Below are 20,805 nucleotides of genomic sequence, written 5' to 3'. Positions count from 1 at the left end.
TATCATATGAAATAAACCTCTTAACAGAAATCTGACCCACAAAACACAGAAGGAAAAGCCAGGAGAAAGAACATCTACCTCAGGATTTGTCTCCCCTGCAGCACTTGATGAATTTGGGCAGGTGAGTCAGGGCTCAGAGGGAGCATCAGACCCGGATCAGCCCAATTAGCAGCTGAATTGGAGCCCGGAGTCTGAGGGCCTGAGAGCAGGACCTGCTGGATCAGCGGTGGGGCTAGATGTCAGGGGCTTGAGTCAACTAGGGAGCAGAGGCACTGGTGTTGGTGCTGTCCCTCTGGAGCTTGCGGACAGGGCTGGCAGAGAGTTCTGGTGCAGAAGAGCTGAGGACACCATCCCTGGGCTCCTCTGGTCTGAGGAACTCTGAATCCCATTACAGCTCAGACCTCTTCCCTGAACAAATATTTACAGACTACTTCTGCCTCAGGCCCAGGTGTGTGAGCAGAAGAATCAGTCCAGCTGAGGAATGACCTCAGGCCAGGGTAAAGAGAACCATTGATTGAAGGCAAAAGAATTCAATAGCTCCAACTCCTCCCTTCAAGCAAAGGGAGAATGTCTCAGACACTCCAGAGAAAGCAACCAGCACCTCCTATTGGCCAGCCAAAGAAACTGCACTCAGTGAGTAAAGCCTCTAGTGATCCCAACCCCAGGTGAACCAGCCCCTCCCCAACTCAAGGTCTTAGCAAAATGAAGAAGGGTCAGCAGAAAGGTGGATTCATAGAATAATTCTTGGAAGGGAAAGACCCTAACTCAGAAAGACCTAAAACCTCTGAGGAGAATACAATCTGGTCTTCAGCACAGAAAGATTTCCTTGAAGAAATAAGGAAGGAGCTTAAAAATCAACTGGAAAATTTGGGAGAGACAATTAATACCTTGCAACAAGAAAAATCCTTAGAAAGTACAACTGGACAAATACAAAAGGAGAATAAATCTCTCACATCATCAATTGGACAAATACAAAATGAGAATAATTCTCTCAGATCCTCAATTGGGCAAATGCAAAAATAAAATAATTCTCTCAAAACCTCAATTGGTCAAATGGAAAGCTCTTTCAAAAGTAGAATTGACCAATTAGAAAAGGAGTTGCAAAAGGTTAATGAAGAAAACTCCTCCCCCCCAAAAAAAAGAATGGAGTCTACAGAAACTAATGACTCCATGAAACAGCAAGAGCCAGTTAAACAAAATCAAAAAATAGAAAAAATAGAAGAAAATGTAAAATACCTCATCAACAAAACCACTGACCTTGAGAACAGGTCGAGAAAGGGCAACCTGAGAATTATAGGACTTCCTGAAAACACTTGAAGAGAAAAAAAAAAGCTTGGAATTAATATTACAGGGTCTAGTGATGGAAAACTGCCTTGATATCATGGAATCTAAGGGCAAAGTAGTTATTGAAAGAATACATTGATACTCCAGAAAAAGATCCTAAAATGAAAACATGAAGGAATGTTGTGACCAAATTCCAGAACTATCAGATAAAAGAGAAAATCCTAAATATCAAGGAGCCACAGTAAGGATCACAAAGGACCTGGCTGTGTCAACATTAAGGGATCAAAGGGCCTGGGACAAGATATTTTGAAGAGCAAGGGAGCTTGTAATGCAGCCATGAATCTACTTTTCTGCAAAGCTGAGCCTTCTCTTCCAGGGAAAATGATGAACATTTAACATAATGGAAGAATTCCAAAAATTCCTGATGAAAAGACCAGAGCTAAATAGAAAATTTGGACATCAAACAGGAGGTTCAAGAGACACATGAAAAGGTAAAAAAAGGGGGGGGGGGGGGCAGTAAAAGGAAAAAAACTGCTATCCAGTAAGTTGAAACTGGCTATATCCCAGCATGGGGGAAAAAAGATTCTCATAAATCTTGAGAATTGTAACTCTAACAGAGAGAATATACCTAACCAGAAGTGATGGACATTCATGACCTATTCATGAGACTGCTATCCAATGGGACATAACTGGCTTTAACCCCACTGGGTAGAAAGACTCTAATAACTCTCAAGAATTTTAACTCTATTAGATAGAATATACTGAACTACAAGGGACAGACACTCAGAATTTTCTATGACTTAGATAGAATGATCTAAAAAACACTACCTCCTTAAAAAGGGGGACAGGAAAGAGATGGGAGGAGGGAGGGGAATGAATGGGGGTAAATCTCATTACACTAAGAGGTACCAAAAAACCTATGGTCATAGAGGGGAAGAAGGGAGCAGAGGAGAAACACCTGAATCTTCTTCTCATCAGACCTGGCTTAAAGTCAACCTACACATACTCAGTAAACTTATAAAACATCTAACCTGTCAAGTATTAAAAGGGGAAAAGGGGAGGGGGGACAGAGAAAGGGAAGGGGAGTGGAGGAAAAAAAGGGGAAATAACAAAAGGAAGGGAAGGGAAAAAGGAAAAGGGGAAAGAAAGGGGAAGGGGTGATATAGGAGAGCAAACACACTGAAGGGGGTGGTATTCAGAAACAAAATACTGGGGAATATGGATAAAGGGGGGGAAAGGGGGGAAAATACAAACAGAGGGAAGATAGCACAGAGGGCAATAAAGAATTAGTAATCATAACTTTGAATGTGAATGGGATGAACTCTCCCTTAAAATGTAAGCAAATAGCAGAGTGGATTAAAAACCAGAATCCTACAATATGCTGCTTACAAGAAACTCATTTGAAGCAGAGAGATACATATAGAGAAAGGTAAAAGGTTGGAGCAAAATATATTTTACTTCAGCTGAAGTAAAAAAAAGCAGGGGTAGCAATCCTTATCTCAGACAAAGCAGCAGCAAAAATAGCATTAAAAGAGATAAGGAAGGAAACTTTATCCTCCTAAAAGGTACTATAGACAATAAAGTTATTTCAATACTGAATATATATGTACCCAGTGGGACAGCATCCAAATTCTTAGAGGAGAAGCTGAAAGAACTACAGGAAGACATAGACAGCAAAACTCTACTAGTGGTAGAACTCAACCTTCCACTATCAGAGCTAGATAAATTGAATCATAAAATAAACAAGAAAGAAGTTAAGGAGGTAAATAGATTGTTAGAAAAATTAGATATGGTAGACTTATGGAGGAAACTGAATGGGGACAGGAAGGAATATACCTTTTTCTCTGCAGTACATGGAACTTATACAAAAATTGACCATGTACTAGGACATAAAAACCTAATGATCAACTGCAGAAAGGCAGAAATAGTGAATACATCTGATCACAATGCAATAAAAGTCATATGCAATATTGGGCCAAGGAGATATAGACCCAGAACAAATTGGAAACTGAATAACCTCATTTTAAAAAATGAGTGGACCAAAAAACAAATTATAGAAAGAATTAACCATTTTATCCTAGACAATGATAATAATGAAACAACATACCAAAACCTATGGGATTCATTCAAAGCAGCTCTCAGGGGATATATTATAGTTTTAAATGCTTACATGAATAAATTGGAGAAAGAGGAAATCAATGAACTAAACATGCAACTAAAAAAATTAGAGAAAGAACAAATCAAAAATCTCCAATTAAACACCAAATTATAAATTCTAAAATTTAAAGGAGAAATTAATAAAATCAAAGGCAAAAAAACTATTGAATTAATAAATAAAACCAAAAGTTGGTATTATGAAAAAACCAATAAAATTGACAAACCTCTGGTCAATTTGATTTAAAAAAAGAAAGAAGAAAACCAAATTGCTGGTATCATAAATGAAAAAGGTGAACTCACCACCAATGAGGAAGAAATTAAAGTAATTATTCAGAATTATTTTGCCCAACTCTATGCCAATAAATTTGATGATCTAAGTGAAATGGATAAATATTTACAAAAATATAAGTTTCCCAGGTTAAATGAAGAAGAGATTAACTACCTAAACAACTCTATCTCAGAAAAAGAAATTCAACAAGCCATCATTGAACTCTCTAAGAAAAAAATCTCCAGGGCCTGATGGATTCACAAGTGAATTCTACCAAACATTTAAGGAACAATTGGTTCCAATTCTATATGAACTCTTTGGAAAAATAGGGAAAGATGGAACTCTGCCTAACCCTTTCTATGAAACCAATATGGTGCTGTTACCTAAACCAGGAAGAGTTAAAACAGAGAAAGAAAATTATAGACCTATTTGCTGATGAATATAGATGCAAAAATCTTAAATAAAATCTTAGCAAAATGATTATAACAAGTCATCACTAGGATAATACATTATGATCAAGTAGGATTTATTTCAGGAATGCAGGGTTGGTTCCTTATTAGGAAAACTATTAGTATACTCAATTACATTGCCTTGAATAAATAAAAATAAAAAAAAAGAAACCAATAAGGTTTTGTCTTAGTGATACAGAGAAACCTGGACATGGGAGTAATGATATCAGTTGTAGACAAACTTTGTAAATCTTTTGTTTGGAATTGTAAAGGGAATCTTCCTTCTTCCTTCCACACCTGAGGGCCTGACCTTCAACCTGATTTGTATTGTATTGTTTTCTGGTGGGGCAGCCCAGGAGCATAGGCCCTGGAAGACCACCCAAAAGAGACCCCTCCCAAAAGGCAAAATCTCCAATGAGGGAGGTCACCACCCCCTGCCATGGACTTGGGGAGGATTTAAAGAGAATGAAGGAGGGATTTGTCCTTTTACCTTCCAGCCTCCTGCTGAAGCACTGGCCAGTTGACCTGGCCAATTCAGTCAGCAGTCTACATGGCCTTCTCTCCAAATTCTTTCTAACTTTCCTATTACTTTCTTTTTTTAGTTTTTGTTGCAAATCAAATGGGGTTAAGTGGCTTCCCCAAGACCATACAGCTAGGTAATTACTTGTCTGAGGCTGGATTTGAACTCAGGTACTCCTGACTCCACGGCTGGTGCTCTATCCACAGCACCACCTAGCTGCTCTTCCTATTACTTTCTTAATATGCTGTAACTTCCTTTAATAAATTTCTATTTTCTTTCCAAAACCTGCATTCCCAAATCTGAGTCATGATTCATCGAGGGGCAGAACTGAATCCAAGTAACAAACCAGCGGAAACATGGCAACATTTGAGGACTATGTCCATATCTCAACGATATTAAAAAAGGGGGGAAAAACCCATACATACAAAAATATTTATAGTAGATCTTTTTGTAGTGCCAAAGAATTGGAAATTAAGGGGATTCCCATTGTGAGGAATGTAGGGTTGGTCTTCACAGGGTAAATATTACAAAGGGGGAATGGCCCCAGCCAATCACAAAACTGGGAAAGTTTTCCTAATCCCATTCCAAAAATGATTAGAAGAATCTAGTCCTTAACCATTCAATAGTGACCTAGAGATCTTGACCCAATGCAACTCAGTTTGCCCAATTAGGTTATTGAATATTATCCCACATACCTCCTGTGATGATTTGGGTTCATCAGCATATCATGCATTGTATGATGGGGGAATCATATTAGGGACATGTCATGGGATGGGCGGACCTCTTAGTAACTCATTGAGAGCCTATCAAAATCCAGGTGGGAGGGAAAGAGTTTCTAAAGACTATATATAATACCTGATGAAATTACCCCACAGTGAGGAAAATGTGGGTGTTTGGGTTCCACAAGAATGTGAAGGCAGAATTTTAAGTTTACATTACAAAGACTGGGCTCTGTTGTTGCCTTATGGGCAGGTTGCCTCAAATCTGATCAAAAACAGATGAGATTGCCACACCTATTTTTAACTTAAACTAGAATCAAGACCTTCTTTGCATACTCACAGATCTAGCTGTCCTTGCTCATTAGGATAATGAGCAGGGGCGGGGGGAATGTATAGGAACCAATGGATCCATTAGAGCTGTGACCCCAGCCTATGACTGGCATGAGGGGGCAGGAACAAATCCTTGCAAAGTGCATAAAAGAGCTTGTATTTTGGGTTTTCCCTGCCTCTCTCTCCCACCATGAGAGAGCTGTGCCATTTTGTTAAGATATTTTAATAAAAACCATTTTAATCACTCTGGACTAAGTATTCTCGAGTCATTTATAACAACCATCTTTGTGCCTCATACTAGGTGAGGTACCATATCCTTTGGGATTCCTGAATAAAGTGTTCAATTTTCTCCAGCAGATTTCTTTCATTTATAAATAACACCCATTCATTGAACAAGTTATGGTATATGAATATGATGAAGTAGTACTATTCTGTAAGAAATCCTGGAAAGACTTGCATTAACCAATTCTGAGTGAAATGAGCAGAACCAGGAAAACATTGTGCACATTAGCAGCACCTTTGTGAGGTGATCAACTATGATGGATGCAACTCCTCTCAACTGCTCAGTGGTTACAGATAATTCTGTAAGATTTGTGATGGATCCACATCCAGAGAAAAAACTATGGAGTTTGAATATAGAGCAAAGCAGACTATGTTCACTTTTTAAAATTTCTTTTATATTTTCTCTTTCTTTGTCATTCTTCTTTCACAAAAAGGCTAACATGGAAATATGTTAAACAGGATTGTATAAGTATAACCTATATCATATTTCTCTTGGCCCCGGGGAGCAGGTAGGGTCAGGAGAGTGCTAGAAAAATGTGGAACTCAAAAGCTTGCAAAAGGACGACTATCTTTGTGTATCATTGGAAAAACTAAAAAATTATAAAAAATATTTAATCAGAGAAAATAACATTAAGAACAGTTCCTGCTGTAATCTAAAGACTATGAGCTGCCCCATCTGAAATGCAACTGAAACTATTTGTGTTGTTTCCTCTGTTAGAATATGAATGCCTTGGGAGAAGGAATTGCCTTAATTTTTTGTTTCTTAGTGCTTTGCACATAATAAACACTTTTTTTCTTTCCTTCTTCCATTTCTCCTTTCTTCCTTCTTTCCCTCCTTCCTTATGTAAAATAGAAAATTGATTTTAATTCTATTTAGCTAAATCTTAATCAAGCTAGATTTATTCCCCTTTGAGTTTTCTTCCTTGTAAATTTCACTCATCACCCATATCCTGGAGAAAGTTTTTTTTTTATCTTACCTTTATCTTTACCAATACCTTTTATCTTACAATTACTTTTATCTTTGTCAAACTCCACCCCATTACTCACTTTCCAGAGAAATTTGATTAACTTTTATAAGATAAACATCTTTGCAATTGCTAAAGACAGAAATCTGTGGGGGGGGGAAGGATGATCTCCACTTGGGCTAAGATATGGGTTTTTTAGGTTTGTTTTAGGTTGTTTTGCAAGGCAATGGGGTTAAGTGGCTTGCCCAAGGCCACACAGCTAGGTAATTATTAAAGTCTGAGACTGGATTTGAACCCAGATACTCCTGACTCCAGGGCCAGTGCTTTTTCCCACTGTGCCACCTAGCCACCCCATTAACTCAATTTCCTAAATAAGATATTTTCCTATCTAGTCAATCATAGCCTGCCCTCCAAACTCTAAATTATGTGACACTTTCCTACATTATTGGCTGTCAAGTAATTCATGTCTGAAGTCAAACAGAGCTAGAGGAGTATATATGTCTTTCCTTTTTTCCTTTTATAACAAGTTTCGCTGTCTTTGTAGGTGACATTTATTTGAGTTACTGCTGGTTCATATTAAAAACACTAAAGTGCCTGGAGGGAGGATCAAATGCCCCTTCCAGGTTCAAATCCTGTGATCCTCATTCTCCTTGTTTCAGAGTCCTAGGGTAAGAAGAAAAAAGAGTTTTGCTTAAAATAGGATACTGCTTGCCCAGTTCCTGGAAAAAGTCTAGATTCTTAGAATCAGGAGGCAGCATGGATCTCAGAAGTCATTTATGCATGAAAAGAAGGAATACCCACTCAGGATACACACAATAAGTGGACATCAATCTTTTTTGAAGCAGGGGCCATCCCTCATCTTCCTGAGCCCACCATGATATAGTAGACATCAAGCTTCTTTATAAAGACCTCTAAGCAGGGGCCATCTGTCTTCAACTTTTGGAAAGTTCTAATTATTGGGACACTCTCCTGGCTTCTACCCTAAGCTCTCTTTGCAGCTTCCTGGCATTTTTTTCTGGTTCTACCTTCTAAGATTCACAAATGGCATAAGTTGAATCCTTTCTCCATATACTATAAGCCTTCAGATACTTGAAGGCAACTATCAAGATCCTAGCATGACATAGACTCAAAGTCCTTTAATATTCTAGGTGCCTTCCCCTGGACATTCCAGCTTATCAGTGGTGACCAGAAATGAACACAATATAGTAAATGCTATTGTTGTTGTTGCTCGGTCATTTCAGTTGTGTCTGACTCTATGCTTCCATTTGGGGTTTTCTTGGCAGATATATTGAGTGGTTTTCCATTTCTTTCTCTCTTCAGTTTCCAGATGAGGGAACTGAGGCAAACATGGTGAAGTGACTTGCCCAGGGTCACACAGATAATAAGTATCAGAGACTTATTGACTGGCCAAGCACTCTGTGTCCATTGTCCACCAATGCAATATGGTGACAGCTAACATTACTTAGCATCTCATATTTGCAGGACACTGGGCTAAGTGCTTTTTATAATTGATATCTCATTTTTATCCTCACAACAATCCCAGGAGATAATCACTACTATTATTCTACAGATGAAGAATCCAAGAATGGCAGAGGTTAAGTGACTTGTTCAGGCTCACACAGTAGTGACTAACCCCAGATGAGGTCTGATGAGGGCAGAGTGTAATGAGGTGATTTCCCCTCCCTATTCCTGGAAGCAATGCCTTTCTCAATGAAGCTCAAGGTCATTTGACTTTTTTTTTTACTGGTTCATCATATTCCTGACTCATTTCAGCTTATAGTTCACTAAAATTCTCCAAACTTCTTCAGACAAGCTTCCACTAAACATGACTGCCGCACCTTATACTTGAATCCTTGCTGAATCTCATTTTACTAGATTCATCCCAGTGTTTTTGCCTGTAGAGATCCTTGTGGAGCCTGATATTATCATTGGGACCCACTCTCAGCTTTAGGTCATCTGCATGTTTGATGAACTTGTCCTTTATGCCTTTATCTGGGTCACTGATGAAAATATTAAACAGCCCAGGGCCAAGCACAGAGGATTCTCTACTACCTAACAAAGGACTCTACTGCCTACCAGAGAATTTGGGGGGAAGACAAAAGAGCTAACACAACCTCAGACTTCATCAAGAAAGTCATAGTTTCCACAAAAGGGGCATAGGTGGCATTACAGAGGTAAAACTCTGGGCCAAGGGTTCAAATCCAGCTTCAGACCCTTATTTGCTGTATGACCCTGGACAAGTCTCTTAACTCTGTTTACCTCAGTTTCCTCATTTTTAAAATGAGGTGGGGAAGGAAGTGTCAAACCACTCAAGTATCTTTGCTAAGAAAACCCTAAATAGGGTCATGGAGAGTTGGATGAGAATGAAATGAATTAATAACATGAAAGTTTCCAGGTATGGGGAAATAATGACACCAGCCACTGTACTCTGCTCACTGAACCTTTCATGACTATTTGTTCAGTACAATTCTCCAACTAGCTCTCAATCTATCAAATTATAGATTGTCTTCTAATTCCTGCCTCTTCATCTTTTCCACAAGAATAGTATAAAACATTTTATCAAAAGTTTTGTTAAAAATAAAGGTAAATTCTGTTCACAGCATTTCTTTTATCCACTAGTAATAGGAAGAAAGAAAGAAAGAAAAGAAAGAAAGAAAGAAAGAAAGAAAGAAAGAAAGAAAGAAAGAAAGAAAGAAAGAAAGAAAGAGAAAGAGAGAGAGAGGGGGGAAGGAAGGAAGGAAGGAAGAAGTAAAGAAAAGAGATCACTCTGGAATGACATGTTCTGGATTTTTGCAAAAAATCTCTTTAATAATCTGTCTCAGAAATGTTTTTTTTGAGATCTGGTCTTTCTATTTTGCCCAGGATGGAATGGAAGTACAGCAGTTATTCAGCACAGTGTTCCCTATTGAATCACAAAAGAATTTTGTTTGCTTCATTTCTGACTTGGGCTGATCACCCATCCATAGGCAGCCCCAACTTCCTTCCCTCTCCCAGGAATTCATCATTTTGGTGCAGGACACCTGATCAGTCTAACAGACTGCAGCCAGTGCTCAAGCAATCCACCAGCCTCAGCCTCATTAGTAGCAGGGACTATAAACGTCACACCAAGTTGGGCTGTTCCCCAGGAATCAAGTACCCCATGGGATGTAGTTCATCTGGCCCAGGTGACTTAAATGGTCCAAAAATAACTGTCCCACTATCTCATGACTTATTTTGGGAATCAGTTCCCTATTATCTATTTTTGTTCTTTCATTTTCAGCACAAAGCTTATTCTTCTTGGCAGTGAAAACAGAAGCAAATTAAAATGTGAACATCTATTCCTTTTCTTCCCATCTACCATACAAAGGTATTACCCTTTTCATTTCCCCCCATTAGATCTATAATCTTGTATTTATTTTCCTTAACTTCACTTACCAGTCTTAGCTTATTCTGTCCTTTAGTATTTTTGACATTAATTTTTTAAAAAATACATTTTTTATTTATTTTATTAAATATTTTCCAATTCCAATTAAGCAAATGTCCTTCAATTGGGGAATGACTTAACAAATATATGTGTGTCATGGAAGACTATTGTTCTATTAGAAACCAGGAGGGATGGGAATTCAGGGAAGCCTGGAAGAATTTGCATGAACTGATGCTGAGTGAGATGAGCAGAACCAGAACAACATTGTACACTCTAACAGCAACATGAGGGTGATGAACAACCTCGATGGACTCACTCATCTCATCAGTGCAACAATCAGGGACAATTTTGGGCTCTCTGCAACGGAGAATGCAATTTGTATCCAGAGAAAGAATTGCGGAGTTTGAACAAAGACTAAAGACTATTACCTTTAATTTTTAAAAAAAACAGATATCTTATTATGTAACTTTGCTATCTCTTATACTTTATTTTTTTCCCTTAAGGATATGATTTCTGTCTCATCACATTCAACTTAGATCAATGTATACCATGGAAACAATGTAAGGACTAGCAGACTACCTTCTGTGGGGGGGTGGGGGGAGGGAAACAAGATTAGGAGAAAAATTGTAAAACTCAAAATAAATAAAATCTTTCTAAGAAAACAAAAAAGAAATTTCCAATTCAACTTGTCTGAAGAAGATTTTGTAATTTTAGTGAACTACAGGCTGAAGTGAGTGAGGAATATGATATAACAATAACAAAAATCATGATTTTTCATTGAGAGAGGCATTGCTTCTAGGAGTAGTGAGGGAAACCAATTTTTTTTTTAGTTTTTTGCAAGGCAATGGGACTAAGTGACTTGCTGAAGGTCACACAACTAAGGTAATTATTAAGTGTCTGAGGCTGGATGTGAACTCAGGTCCTCCTGACTCCAGGGCCAGTACTCTATCCACTGCACCACCTAGCTGCCCCAGAAATCAATTTTTTTAGGATTCATTTTTTAAAATTGTGATTTCCAATTTTTTTCCACCCTCCTGTCCCTCCCCCATTCATTAAGAGATAAGAATCATGGTAATTATGCATGTAAAATCACATAAATATATTTTCATATTGGTCATGTTTCAAAAGAAAACACACAAATTCAAAAAATTAAAGACAGTAAAGAGGGAACTTCAATCTGCACTCAAAACTTTTACAGAACTATACTCCTGTTGCTTGCATCTTTTGTGCTTATAACTTTTATACATTCCTTTTAAAAAAAATCTAAGCAGAATTAAGAGTATCCACACTGATCTCTTCAATAAAATCCCATTTTTCATCCTCAATAGAATTGTTTCCCTTTGTATCTTCAGAATTTCATACTTGAGCATCCCCCATCTTTGTTGGGCTCTCTACCCATGAAGCATATCTTAATCATTTAAGGTGGTTCAATGGATAGAGCACTGGTCTTAGAGTCAGAAGGTCAGGAGTTTGAATTCAGACTCAGACACTTGCCACTTACTGTGTGACCTAGGTCAATTCACTTAATCCTGACTGCCTCGCATCCAGGTCATCTCCAGCCATCCTGATCCATATTTGGCCACTGGACTCAGATGACTCTGAAGGAGAAAATGAGGCTGGTGACTGAGTACAGCACCCCTCACTCAGATCTATTTCATATGCTTGTCATGGCATCTCTTCCCTGATGTCATGTTCTTCCTCAGGAATCATGGACAGACATCATCATCATCATCATCATCATCATCTTCTTAATCCAAGGGATCCTATCTTCTGAATTCTTTGAAATCTGTTTTCCTCAAATCTATTGGGTGTGATAGACTATGCCCAGAATTCCTCTCCTTTATTATAATAAGCTCTAGAAGGAAATAACCACCCCATCCCTACCCTAACACCCTGAGATTCTCATCATTGTCACCCCAGCATCAGTTCCTCCTTGTTAGTGAGAATTGTGTCCAGAGCAGAATTTCCTCTTATTCCTTTCCTTGTTGATAGGGATTTAACCTGGGCTAGTGCTTGGGATGAGGCTGGGAGGCAGAAGGAGAGAATGGCTCCCACTTGTTGGGAGCCAGGGTCTCTAAGCTGTTTGACACAGTCTCAGCAAGAAGACTCAAGGCAGTCACACTGCCTGATGGAACAACATTTCCTTCTTCAATATATATAGGGATTCCATGTATACCCATATTTATAGGTTTATTATTGATCGCGAAACTTACTCATCCTAATAGTGGAATGACTATAAAGGAAGGATTTCAGAGAAATTCCTTGAATAAAACAGATTGTGAACTCTGTCCAAATTTAACAGGACTGCCTTTCCCTGAGACATACAAAAGGCTTCAACATTATGAAATCTTTGGAAGATACAGCACTGGGAGTTCCAGGAAGATGTCAGAATATATACAGGGAAACCAGATACAAGATGAGTCAGATAGAATTCCAGGGAAATTAACAGTTTTGCCCCCCTTACCATACAGAGGAATATATGATAAAGATAGTGAGAGAATAGTTAGTATAGGTAACCAATATGTGAACTCCAACAGCCTTAGTTTATTGGGAAAGAATAAAAAGTCATAGAAACCGTAGCATCTACCAACAAGGGCTGAAAGGAAAATTAGTTTTTGAAGGAGTCAACAGACAGGTGGACAAACATAACTACCCTCACTACAGGTTGTCAAGGGAGCATATCAAAAAACATTACATATGCAGCACAAAAACATAAAAACATTCCATTAAACAAATTATATCAAAGATTATTATAAGGAAAGTCTGTTTAATTAATAACTTTACTATGCAGCAGCAAACTAGGCAACAGGCAGGTTGAGGTCATCATGGTCTGAGCAGGGACAAGAAAATTAACTACATGATTGATAATCACACTTGTAACCACTACATGATCAAACTTGTAACCATATGAACTATATGATTAATGACAAAAATTGTACACTTTGTTAACCAAGGAAATGATTTTAGTTTGCTTGTTTCATATGATTTTGAGACTATAAAAATAAATCTAAGCAGCAGTCAGTCAACCTGCTCCTGCCTTTACCCACTTGTTGACTCAACTCATTTTGCCAATTCTATCCCTCCTGTCAGGTTCCAAGGACCCCGCGGAGGCTGGACCCCCGCACCCACTGTCCTTGGACTCACAAAGTTTTAGGGAACAAAGAAAACTTAAAAAAAAATAAATAAAAGCGATAGAGTTGACAGCTTCATCTGGTTTTCTTGTGTCAGAAATCCTAACTATGGCCATTATTCTCCACCTTCTTTGGGTTATGTAAAGTAGTAAAGATCTCCAAAGGCTTCCTAACTCCTTCATTCCCCTACCTCCAGGACTGGGAGCTAGCCTTCTCAGAGCCCCAGGTAAGCATTCATCCTTCTTATAAAGACTTTCAAACAAGAGCACAGGATCAGAGGACTTCGCAATCTTCCAGCCCAACAACCTTATTTTATAGAGGGGGAGACTGAGACCCAATCTCCAACATTACGCAGCCAATGAGTTAAGTGGCAATGCTTAGATTTGAACCCAGTCCTCTGACATAAAAATCCAATGCTTTTTCTATCATAGAGATTTTGCAATCTTCTTTACAAAACCCAATTTGGGCCTCATTCCTTATCAGAAGACGTTACTAGATGCCTCCTCCTTTAGTAACCTATTTTTTTCTTCCTTCTTTAGTTCTGTCTTTATTAAACCTGGGGCTCCTGTTATAGTAAAGCCTGTCTCAGCTCAAAGTCTCTGTAAACAATGCTAGAGACTAAGGGGGGGGCATATGGTAGTGTGCCTGATCAGGCTGGTGGCTGGGCATGTATGAAGGCTCTGGTTACCTTCCTAAGATGCAGTCACTAGCCAGACAAAGACTCCCAGCCCCAGGTATTTTGTGTCCATATCAATACAATCCCGGGCTACCACTGTACACTATCAGACCTCTCCCCACCCCATGCCAGAGCCACTAGCCGATCCCATAGCCAACCCCATGGATTTCTGAGGATGGAGTCCATTTCTCAGTCTTAGCCCTCAGCCTCTCCTGGACCTAAAAGAACAATCCATGGCTCCCAGCTAGCATGCCCTCCAACAAATGGACCCACAATATACTCTCTCTGCTTCTCCAATTTTGATTGCCTGAAGGAATTTAGGTGAGATAGATCTTACCTTGTCTTCCTTTTTCTTAAAATTCGGGGTCCACTCCCAGCTATCCTAAGCTGGCCACAGGAGCCTTTACAACGTCTTTCCTCTCTGTCTCAGTGAAGCTGCTCTCGGCTTGCAAGTGTTTCCCCTCTGGCCTTTCTTCTTTGGGTAGTGTGACCAGGGGGTGGAACTGAAGCCCAGAGGGTGACTCACTTGCAAACCACTTGGCAAAATGCTATCCTAGTTGGTTCTCCATGCCCCCTCCCCTCCCTTCCTTCCGCCATCCTGACCATGGAGCCACCTCTGTCTCTCCCCTGCTTCCAGCCTGCGTGTCACAGAGCAGAAAAGTGGGTATAGATAATTCTCAGGAAGCACAGACCCTGTACTTCACCATGGACCATATTCACAAACTCAAGTTTCCAAAGCCAAGGAAATCATGAATCCACCTGGGAGGGGGAACAGGTGAGGTAGGGAAAAGATGAGAAAGGAAGAAGGGCTCACCAAAGATGTTCCAGCCACTGTGCTAAGCTAAGCACTTTGCAAATATTGTGTCATTAAATAGAAAATCACAGAGCAAAGCAAGCATGTTGGTAGGAGCAATCCCTCCTTTCTTCTCACCAGTCCTTTACAATCTGGTTGCTCTGTCCAAAGTTAATCTTTTCTCAGTCCTAACAGAGTAGCTTGGTGGTACCACAGAGTACAGAGAACTAGACTGGGAGTCAAGAAGACTCATCCTCCTGAGTTCAAATCCAGATTCAGACATTTATTAGCTTTATGACCCTGGACAAGTCACCTAATACTGTTTCTTCAGATTCCTCATCTGGAAAATTGGAAAGGGAAATGACAAACTATTTCAGAATTTTTGTCAAGAAAACCCCAAATGGGATCATGAAGAGTCAGATGTGACTTAAAAACAAACAAAGCCAAAATCGTCTGATTGTCTTGGAGATACCATAGCTAGGAACCCATGAGAACTATAATGGGGTCTTTGGTCCTTTTCTGGGTCTCAGTTTCCTTCTGTGGGACCATCTATACTTCCCCTTGACAGAAGGAGAATGAATTTCATCTATTAAGAGAAGCATATATTTTTTGTTTTTGTTTTGTTTTTTATTTTTTTTGCAAGGCAGTGGGGTTAAGTGACTTGCTGAAGTTAACACAGCTAAGTAATTATTAAGTTTCTGAGTTCGGATATACTCCTAGCCACCTAGCTGCCCCAAGAGGACTATATCTTATGAAGCTGCTGGTTGGACTCCCGCTGCCCCTTCTTCTCACTAGAACCCAATATTAATTGGGGACTTGCCAGGGTTCTTTGGTTTCCAGGGCCACCTTTTAGAACCAAAGTCCAAATTGGAGCATGCAGTATGAAACCTTATGATAATTTATAATTTATGTTTCACTTGACTCATGCCTTCATTCTCACTAAGTCTAATCTCCTTCCCTACTTTGTGTTTCCTAAAAGACCACATGATTCACATATAGATTAAATATTCAGTTTAGTGCTCTACAGATGAGTGAATCCTCAGAAGTGATCACCTGTATTCATATGTGCTCTATTTAAAGTTATAAAGATGTTGATGTTAATATAGTCATTGGTTCCAGTCCAAATAAAATAAGCAATGTGAATTTAAATCATGCAACCACTTTGCAGGCTCCATTGTCTGCATTAATCAAGACCTGACTATATATCTACTGAGACAAAAAAAAAAATGGAATTTAAAGAATTGAATTTGGACTCCTGAGCAAAAAAACTAAGGCTCTCCCCTCCTAGTCAAATCCCAAGTCTTAATTCCCTTCTCCTGTGCTGCTTGTACCTGGTGCTTCTTCAGATGTGCCCACAGATCATACTGGTGGATGGTTCTCACCTGAAGTATTCTTGGACTTTCAGGTTGAAGAAGTATGGGTAAATTTAGGCTCACCCCAATCCCATCATTGGGCAGGTGCAACCCTCTATTTTTTTTTTGAGATTCATGTCTCTTTATTTCAAAATTTTTTTCCCAGTCACATGCAAAACCAAATTCCAACATTTACTTCCAAAACCTTGAGTTCCAAAGTCTCTCCCTTGGTCCCACCCCACTCCTCCTTGTTGAGAAAGCAAGTTACTCAGTGTAGGTTAAAAACGTATAAGCCTTGCAAAAAACCTAAAAAAAAATGTCTAAGCCATGAAAAACATTACCACAATAGTCACTTTGTAAAAATAAACATAACCCCCCCCAAAGAGAAACCTCAAGAAAAATAAAGTGGAAAAAAATTTGCTTCAATCTGTATTCAAACACCATCAGCACTATCTTTGGGATAGATAGTGTTCTTTATCATGTCTTTCAGAATTCTCTTGGATCACAGCATTGCTGAGGAAAAGATAGGTCATTCACACCTGATCATCCTGCAATATTTCTGTTACAATGTCTAAGGTACATTTCCCAATGCATCTGATAGTGTCAGTTTTTTACTGAGAGCATCTGCTCATTATTTCCTATAACAGAATAGCATTTCATCTCAATCACATATCACACTTTTTTCAGTCATTCCCCAACTGCTGGGCATCCCCTCAATCTCCAGCTTCCTGCTATCCCTCCACATATAGACATCCTTATAAATATAAATATCCCTATACATGTAGATTTTTTTCTTCCCATATTTCATCTTTTCGGGCATATAGATCAAGCAATGGCACTTCTAGACCAAAGGGTAGGTTTGGGAACCTTCTATTCTTCCTCTTTTCAGAATTATTCACATCCTGTTCAATCACCAGGTAGGCTCACATGAGTCAGCAGAGGATGACCAACCCAAGTTCCATTGTCAGGAAAAGCTGTCCCTTAGTCCTTTGCTCCTAGAGGACTCCCCTCATAAAGACCATCTAATAAGTTCATCCTGCAACTTCACCTCATCATAGAAGCTGCATTTCTTTCTGGAATAATCCCCTAAACCAAGTGGAAGTTACATTCTAGATAAAATTTTCCCCATAAGGCAAGCCCAACCCTGGTACTCATTTATGTTCTTCATTAATTCTGTGAATGGAAGCTCTCTCTTAGTCTTTAACAGTCCCACCATGGCACAACATTCCATAGTCTTAGGCATCTATCTTTATGTCAAAGTGTCATGAAAACCCAAAGAGGAGAGAAAAGGGTCAACAAAGTCAAATGCATGTAGCTTAGGGTGAGCAGAGCAAGATTTGTTTTTGAATCATTTTTAGTGACGTCTGACTCTCTGTGCTCCCATTTAAGGTTTTCTTGACAGAGATACTGGGGTGGTTTGCCATTTCCTTCTCCAGCTCATTTGACAGATGAGGAAACTGAGGCAAACAGGGTGAAGTAACTTGCCCAAGGTCTCACAGTTAGGAAATATCTGAAGCCAGGTTTGAAATCAGGAAGATGAATCTTTCTGACTCCAGGCCCAGTACTCTATCCACTCAGCCACTGAGGTGTCCTGCAAGATATGGATGCTTATGTCAAGAGAAGAAGTAGAAGAGTAAGCCCAAACTAGCTGCTGGAGCTCACTCCAGCATTACTAGTGGGTGAGTGGAATATTCCCCGTAAAACCCTCACAGGGTTAATATTCCTAGTGAAGTCCTCTCACATTTAATAAATAGTAAGGAAAACAAACCATTATTCTTAGAATATTCTTTAAAAAAAGACCTTACATTCTAAAGGAGACTAGTCATGCCACATATTTTCTCAATAAGGATATTTTTACTAACTGGGAGTATAGTAGACTGTTCCTAGAAAGCCCTTGGGTTCCACTATTGTTCTATTAGAAACCAGGAGGGATGGGAATTCAAGGAAGCCTGGAAAGATTTGCATGAACTGATGCTGAGCGAGATGAGCAAAACCAGAAAAACACTGTACACCCTAACAGCAACACTTGCCCATCCCTTCAGTGCAACAACCAGGGACAATTTTGGGTTATCTACAATGGAGAATACCATCTATATCCAGAGAAAGAATTGTGGAGTTTGAACAAAGACCAAAGACTATTACCATCAAATTAGGGGGGGAAAGTGTTATATTATTATGTAATTTTACTATCTCATACTTTCTTTTTTTCCTTAAGGATATGATTTCTCTGTTATCACATTCAACTGAGATCAATATATAACATGGAACCAATGTAAACACTAACAGAATGTCTTCTGTGGGGGGGGGAGTAAGATGGGGGGGAAATTATAAAACTCAAAATAAATAAAATCTTTCTTTTAAAAGTATATTTTTAACTTTTTGCAAGACAAATGGGATTAAGTGGCTTGCCCAAGGCCACACAGCTAGGTAATTATTAAGTGTCTGAGGTCAGATTTGAACTCAGGTACTCCTGACTCCAGGGCTGGTGCTTTAACCACTTCACCACCTAGCCAGCACTGTCCTTTTTATTTTTATTTTTTAAGAAAGATTAACCAATGAGTTGACAGAGAGAGATGACAGGGAGGAGGAGGGGATTGAATCAGGCCATATAATCTTGCTTGACTGTCAATTCAGGGCAGCTCCTTGATCTTCACTAACTTTGTGAGACTTGGAGTGTGCCCTTCTCTTGAGAAAAGTAAATAAACTTCTTTTTCTTTTTGCTCAGAGGAATCTCAATATTTTTTTTTAGGTTCTTTTTTTTGTTTTTTTTTGTTTTTTGCAAGGCAATGGGGTTAAGTGGCTTGCCCAAGGCTACACAGCTAGGTCATTATTAAGTGTATGAGGCCGGATTTGAACCCAGGTACTCCTGACTCCAAGGCCAGTGCTCTATCCACTGCCCCACCTAGCCACCCCGTCAATATTTTTTTAAAGTGGATTTTGATCCCACACGTAGGGATCCAAGTCACACCCTCCAGGAGACAGGCTTGTACTGGCAACCTCTGGGGAAAAAAATTGCACAAGTTATATACTTCTAAGCTTAATCTGCATTAACATTTTCCTCTGTCACTCTCTGGTTTAGTCTGTGAGTGACAGAGGAAAATGCACACTGAAAATCTAACAAATGATTCTCCCTAGGTGAGTCAAGGAATTCCCTGTCCAAGGAACCCAGGAAGTTATCCCTGTCAAATCCTGAAATAAATCTGTCATGAGTTGAGGAATAAAGTGTCTTTCATTGAGATAAAAGGATAGCAAACCTGCCATGTTGGTATAGAAAACAATGGATTTCCCATCTCAGAGACCCATGAAAAGGTTTTTTAAAATACTTTTAGGAGGAATAGGAGAGGAGAAAGTACAAGGTAGCAAGGTCAAGTCAGAGACCCCAGTGGCCCTTGGCAATCCAGACAAGGAAGATCACTTCTTTCTGACTGTTTTGCCCTTCATGCCATGTATCTCAAAGGAAAAGGGCAATGGTATTAGAAGCTAAGATTTGTTTAAGCTAAATTCCTTTACAAGATAAAATCTCTAGGCCAGGGAATTTAGGGTGTGGTACAGATTTGGTATTAGTGGTTTTCTGGGGGATAGAATATCACCTAGAAATCTGAGTGTAGCCAAGAATTTCCATTCCAGACCAATATGTGGCAGCAGGGAAGCTGCCCTGTGTGCCAGATTGATTCCACTCAAGAGTTAACAGTCCCATTTGCCATATCTCCCTCAGAAATCAATCTACCTGAAGGGGTGGCTAGGTGGCACAGTGGATAAAGCACTAGCCCTGGAGGCAGGAGTACCTGAGTTCAAATTCTGTGTCAGACACTTAATAATTACCTAGTTGTGTGGCCTTGGGCAAGCCACTTAACCCCATTTGCCTTGCAAAAATCTAAAAAAAAAATCAGTCTACCTGGACTGTATAAAATGGACATTAACCTATTTCCTTTTCTACTTTTAACCTATCAGAATTAACATCTCTTATTTTTTTGTTTTTGTTTTTTGTTTCTTTTGGGGTTAAGTGACTTGCCCAAGGTCACACAGCTAGGTAATTATTAAGTATCTGAGTTCACATTTGAATTCAGGTCCTCCTAACTCCATGGCTGGTACTCTATCCACTGCGCCATCTAGCCACCCCAACAGATATCTTTTATTACCAAAGTTTTTCTTTAAGAAGGCAAAGCACAGTCAGAGCTTGGGGTCAGCAATGTGTATCTCTTGTAAATAATAATAAACTCCTATTGCTATATTTGCTATATTTTTCCTATTATAGTTTCCTATTTTCTTTGGGGGAAGAATTTTTTATCAACCCTTCTTTGCAAAATACAACTCCAGCCAAGTTCTAGGGAAGGTCAGCAGTGCTGATTAATCAACTTAGCTGAACAATTACTAAATAAAGGAAGGTGTCCTAGATCTGGAGTTTGAAGACCTGAATTTGAATCCTAGCTCTACCCACCACCATTTTGGTGATCTTGCAAGAAAGTCCCTTCTCTC

General features: G+C 39.2%; 1 protein-coding gene across 3 annotated transcripts in view; it reads right to left on the bottom strand.

The window, feature by feature from the left end:
- Positions 1–20,805, bottom strand: part of LOC141499283 (dipeptidase 2-like) — a 53,531-nt gene that overhangs the window by 25,834 nt on the left and 6,892 nt on the right. For 2 of the 3 annotated variants that reach the window (XM_074202091.1, XM_074202093.1), the window contains exon 1: positions 14,522–15,128. The exons of the other annotated variant lie outside the window; for it this stretch is intronic. The gene's annotated coding sequence lies outside the window, so the exon portion shown is untranslated. Of the gene's footprint in view, positions 1–14,521; positions 15,129–20,805 lie in introns of those variants that run through there. 3 annotated transcript variants of the gene reach the window in all.

The sequence above is a fragment of the Macrotis lagotis genome, chromosome 1 (genome assembly GCF_037893015.1).
Source record: "Macrotis lagotis isolate mMagLag1 chromosome 1, bilby.v1.9.chrom.fasta, whole genome shotgun sequence".
NCBI lineage: Eukaryota > Metazoa > Chordata > Mammalia > Peramelemorphia > Peramelidae > Macrotis > Macrotis lagotis.
This window is presented reverse-complemented; position numbering and strand designations above follow the sequence as displayed.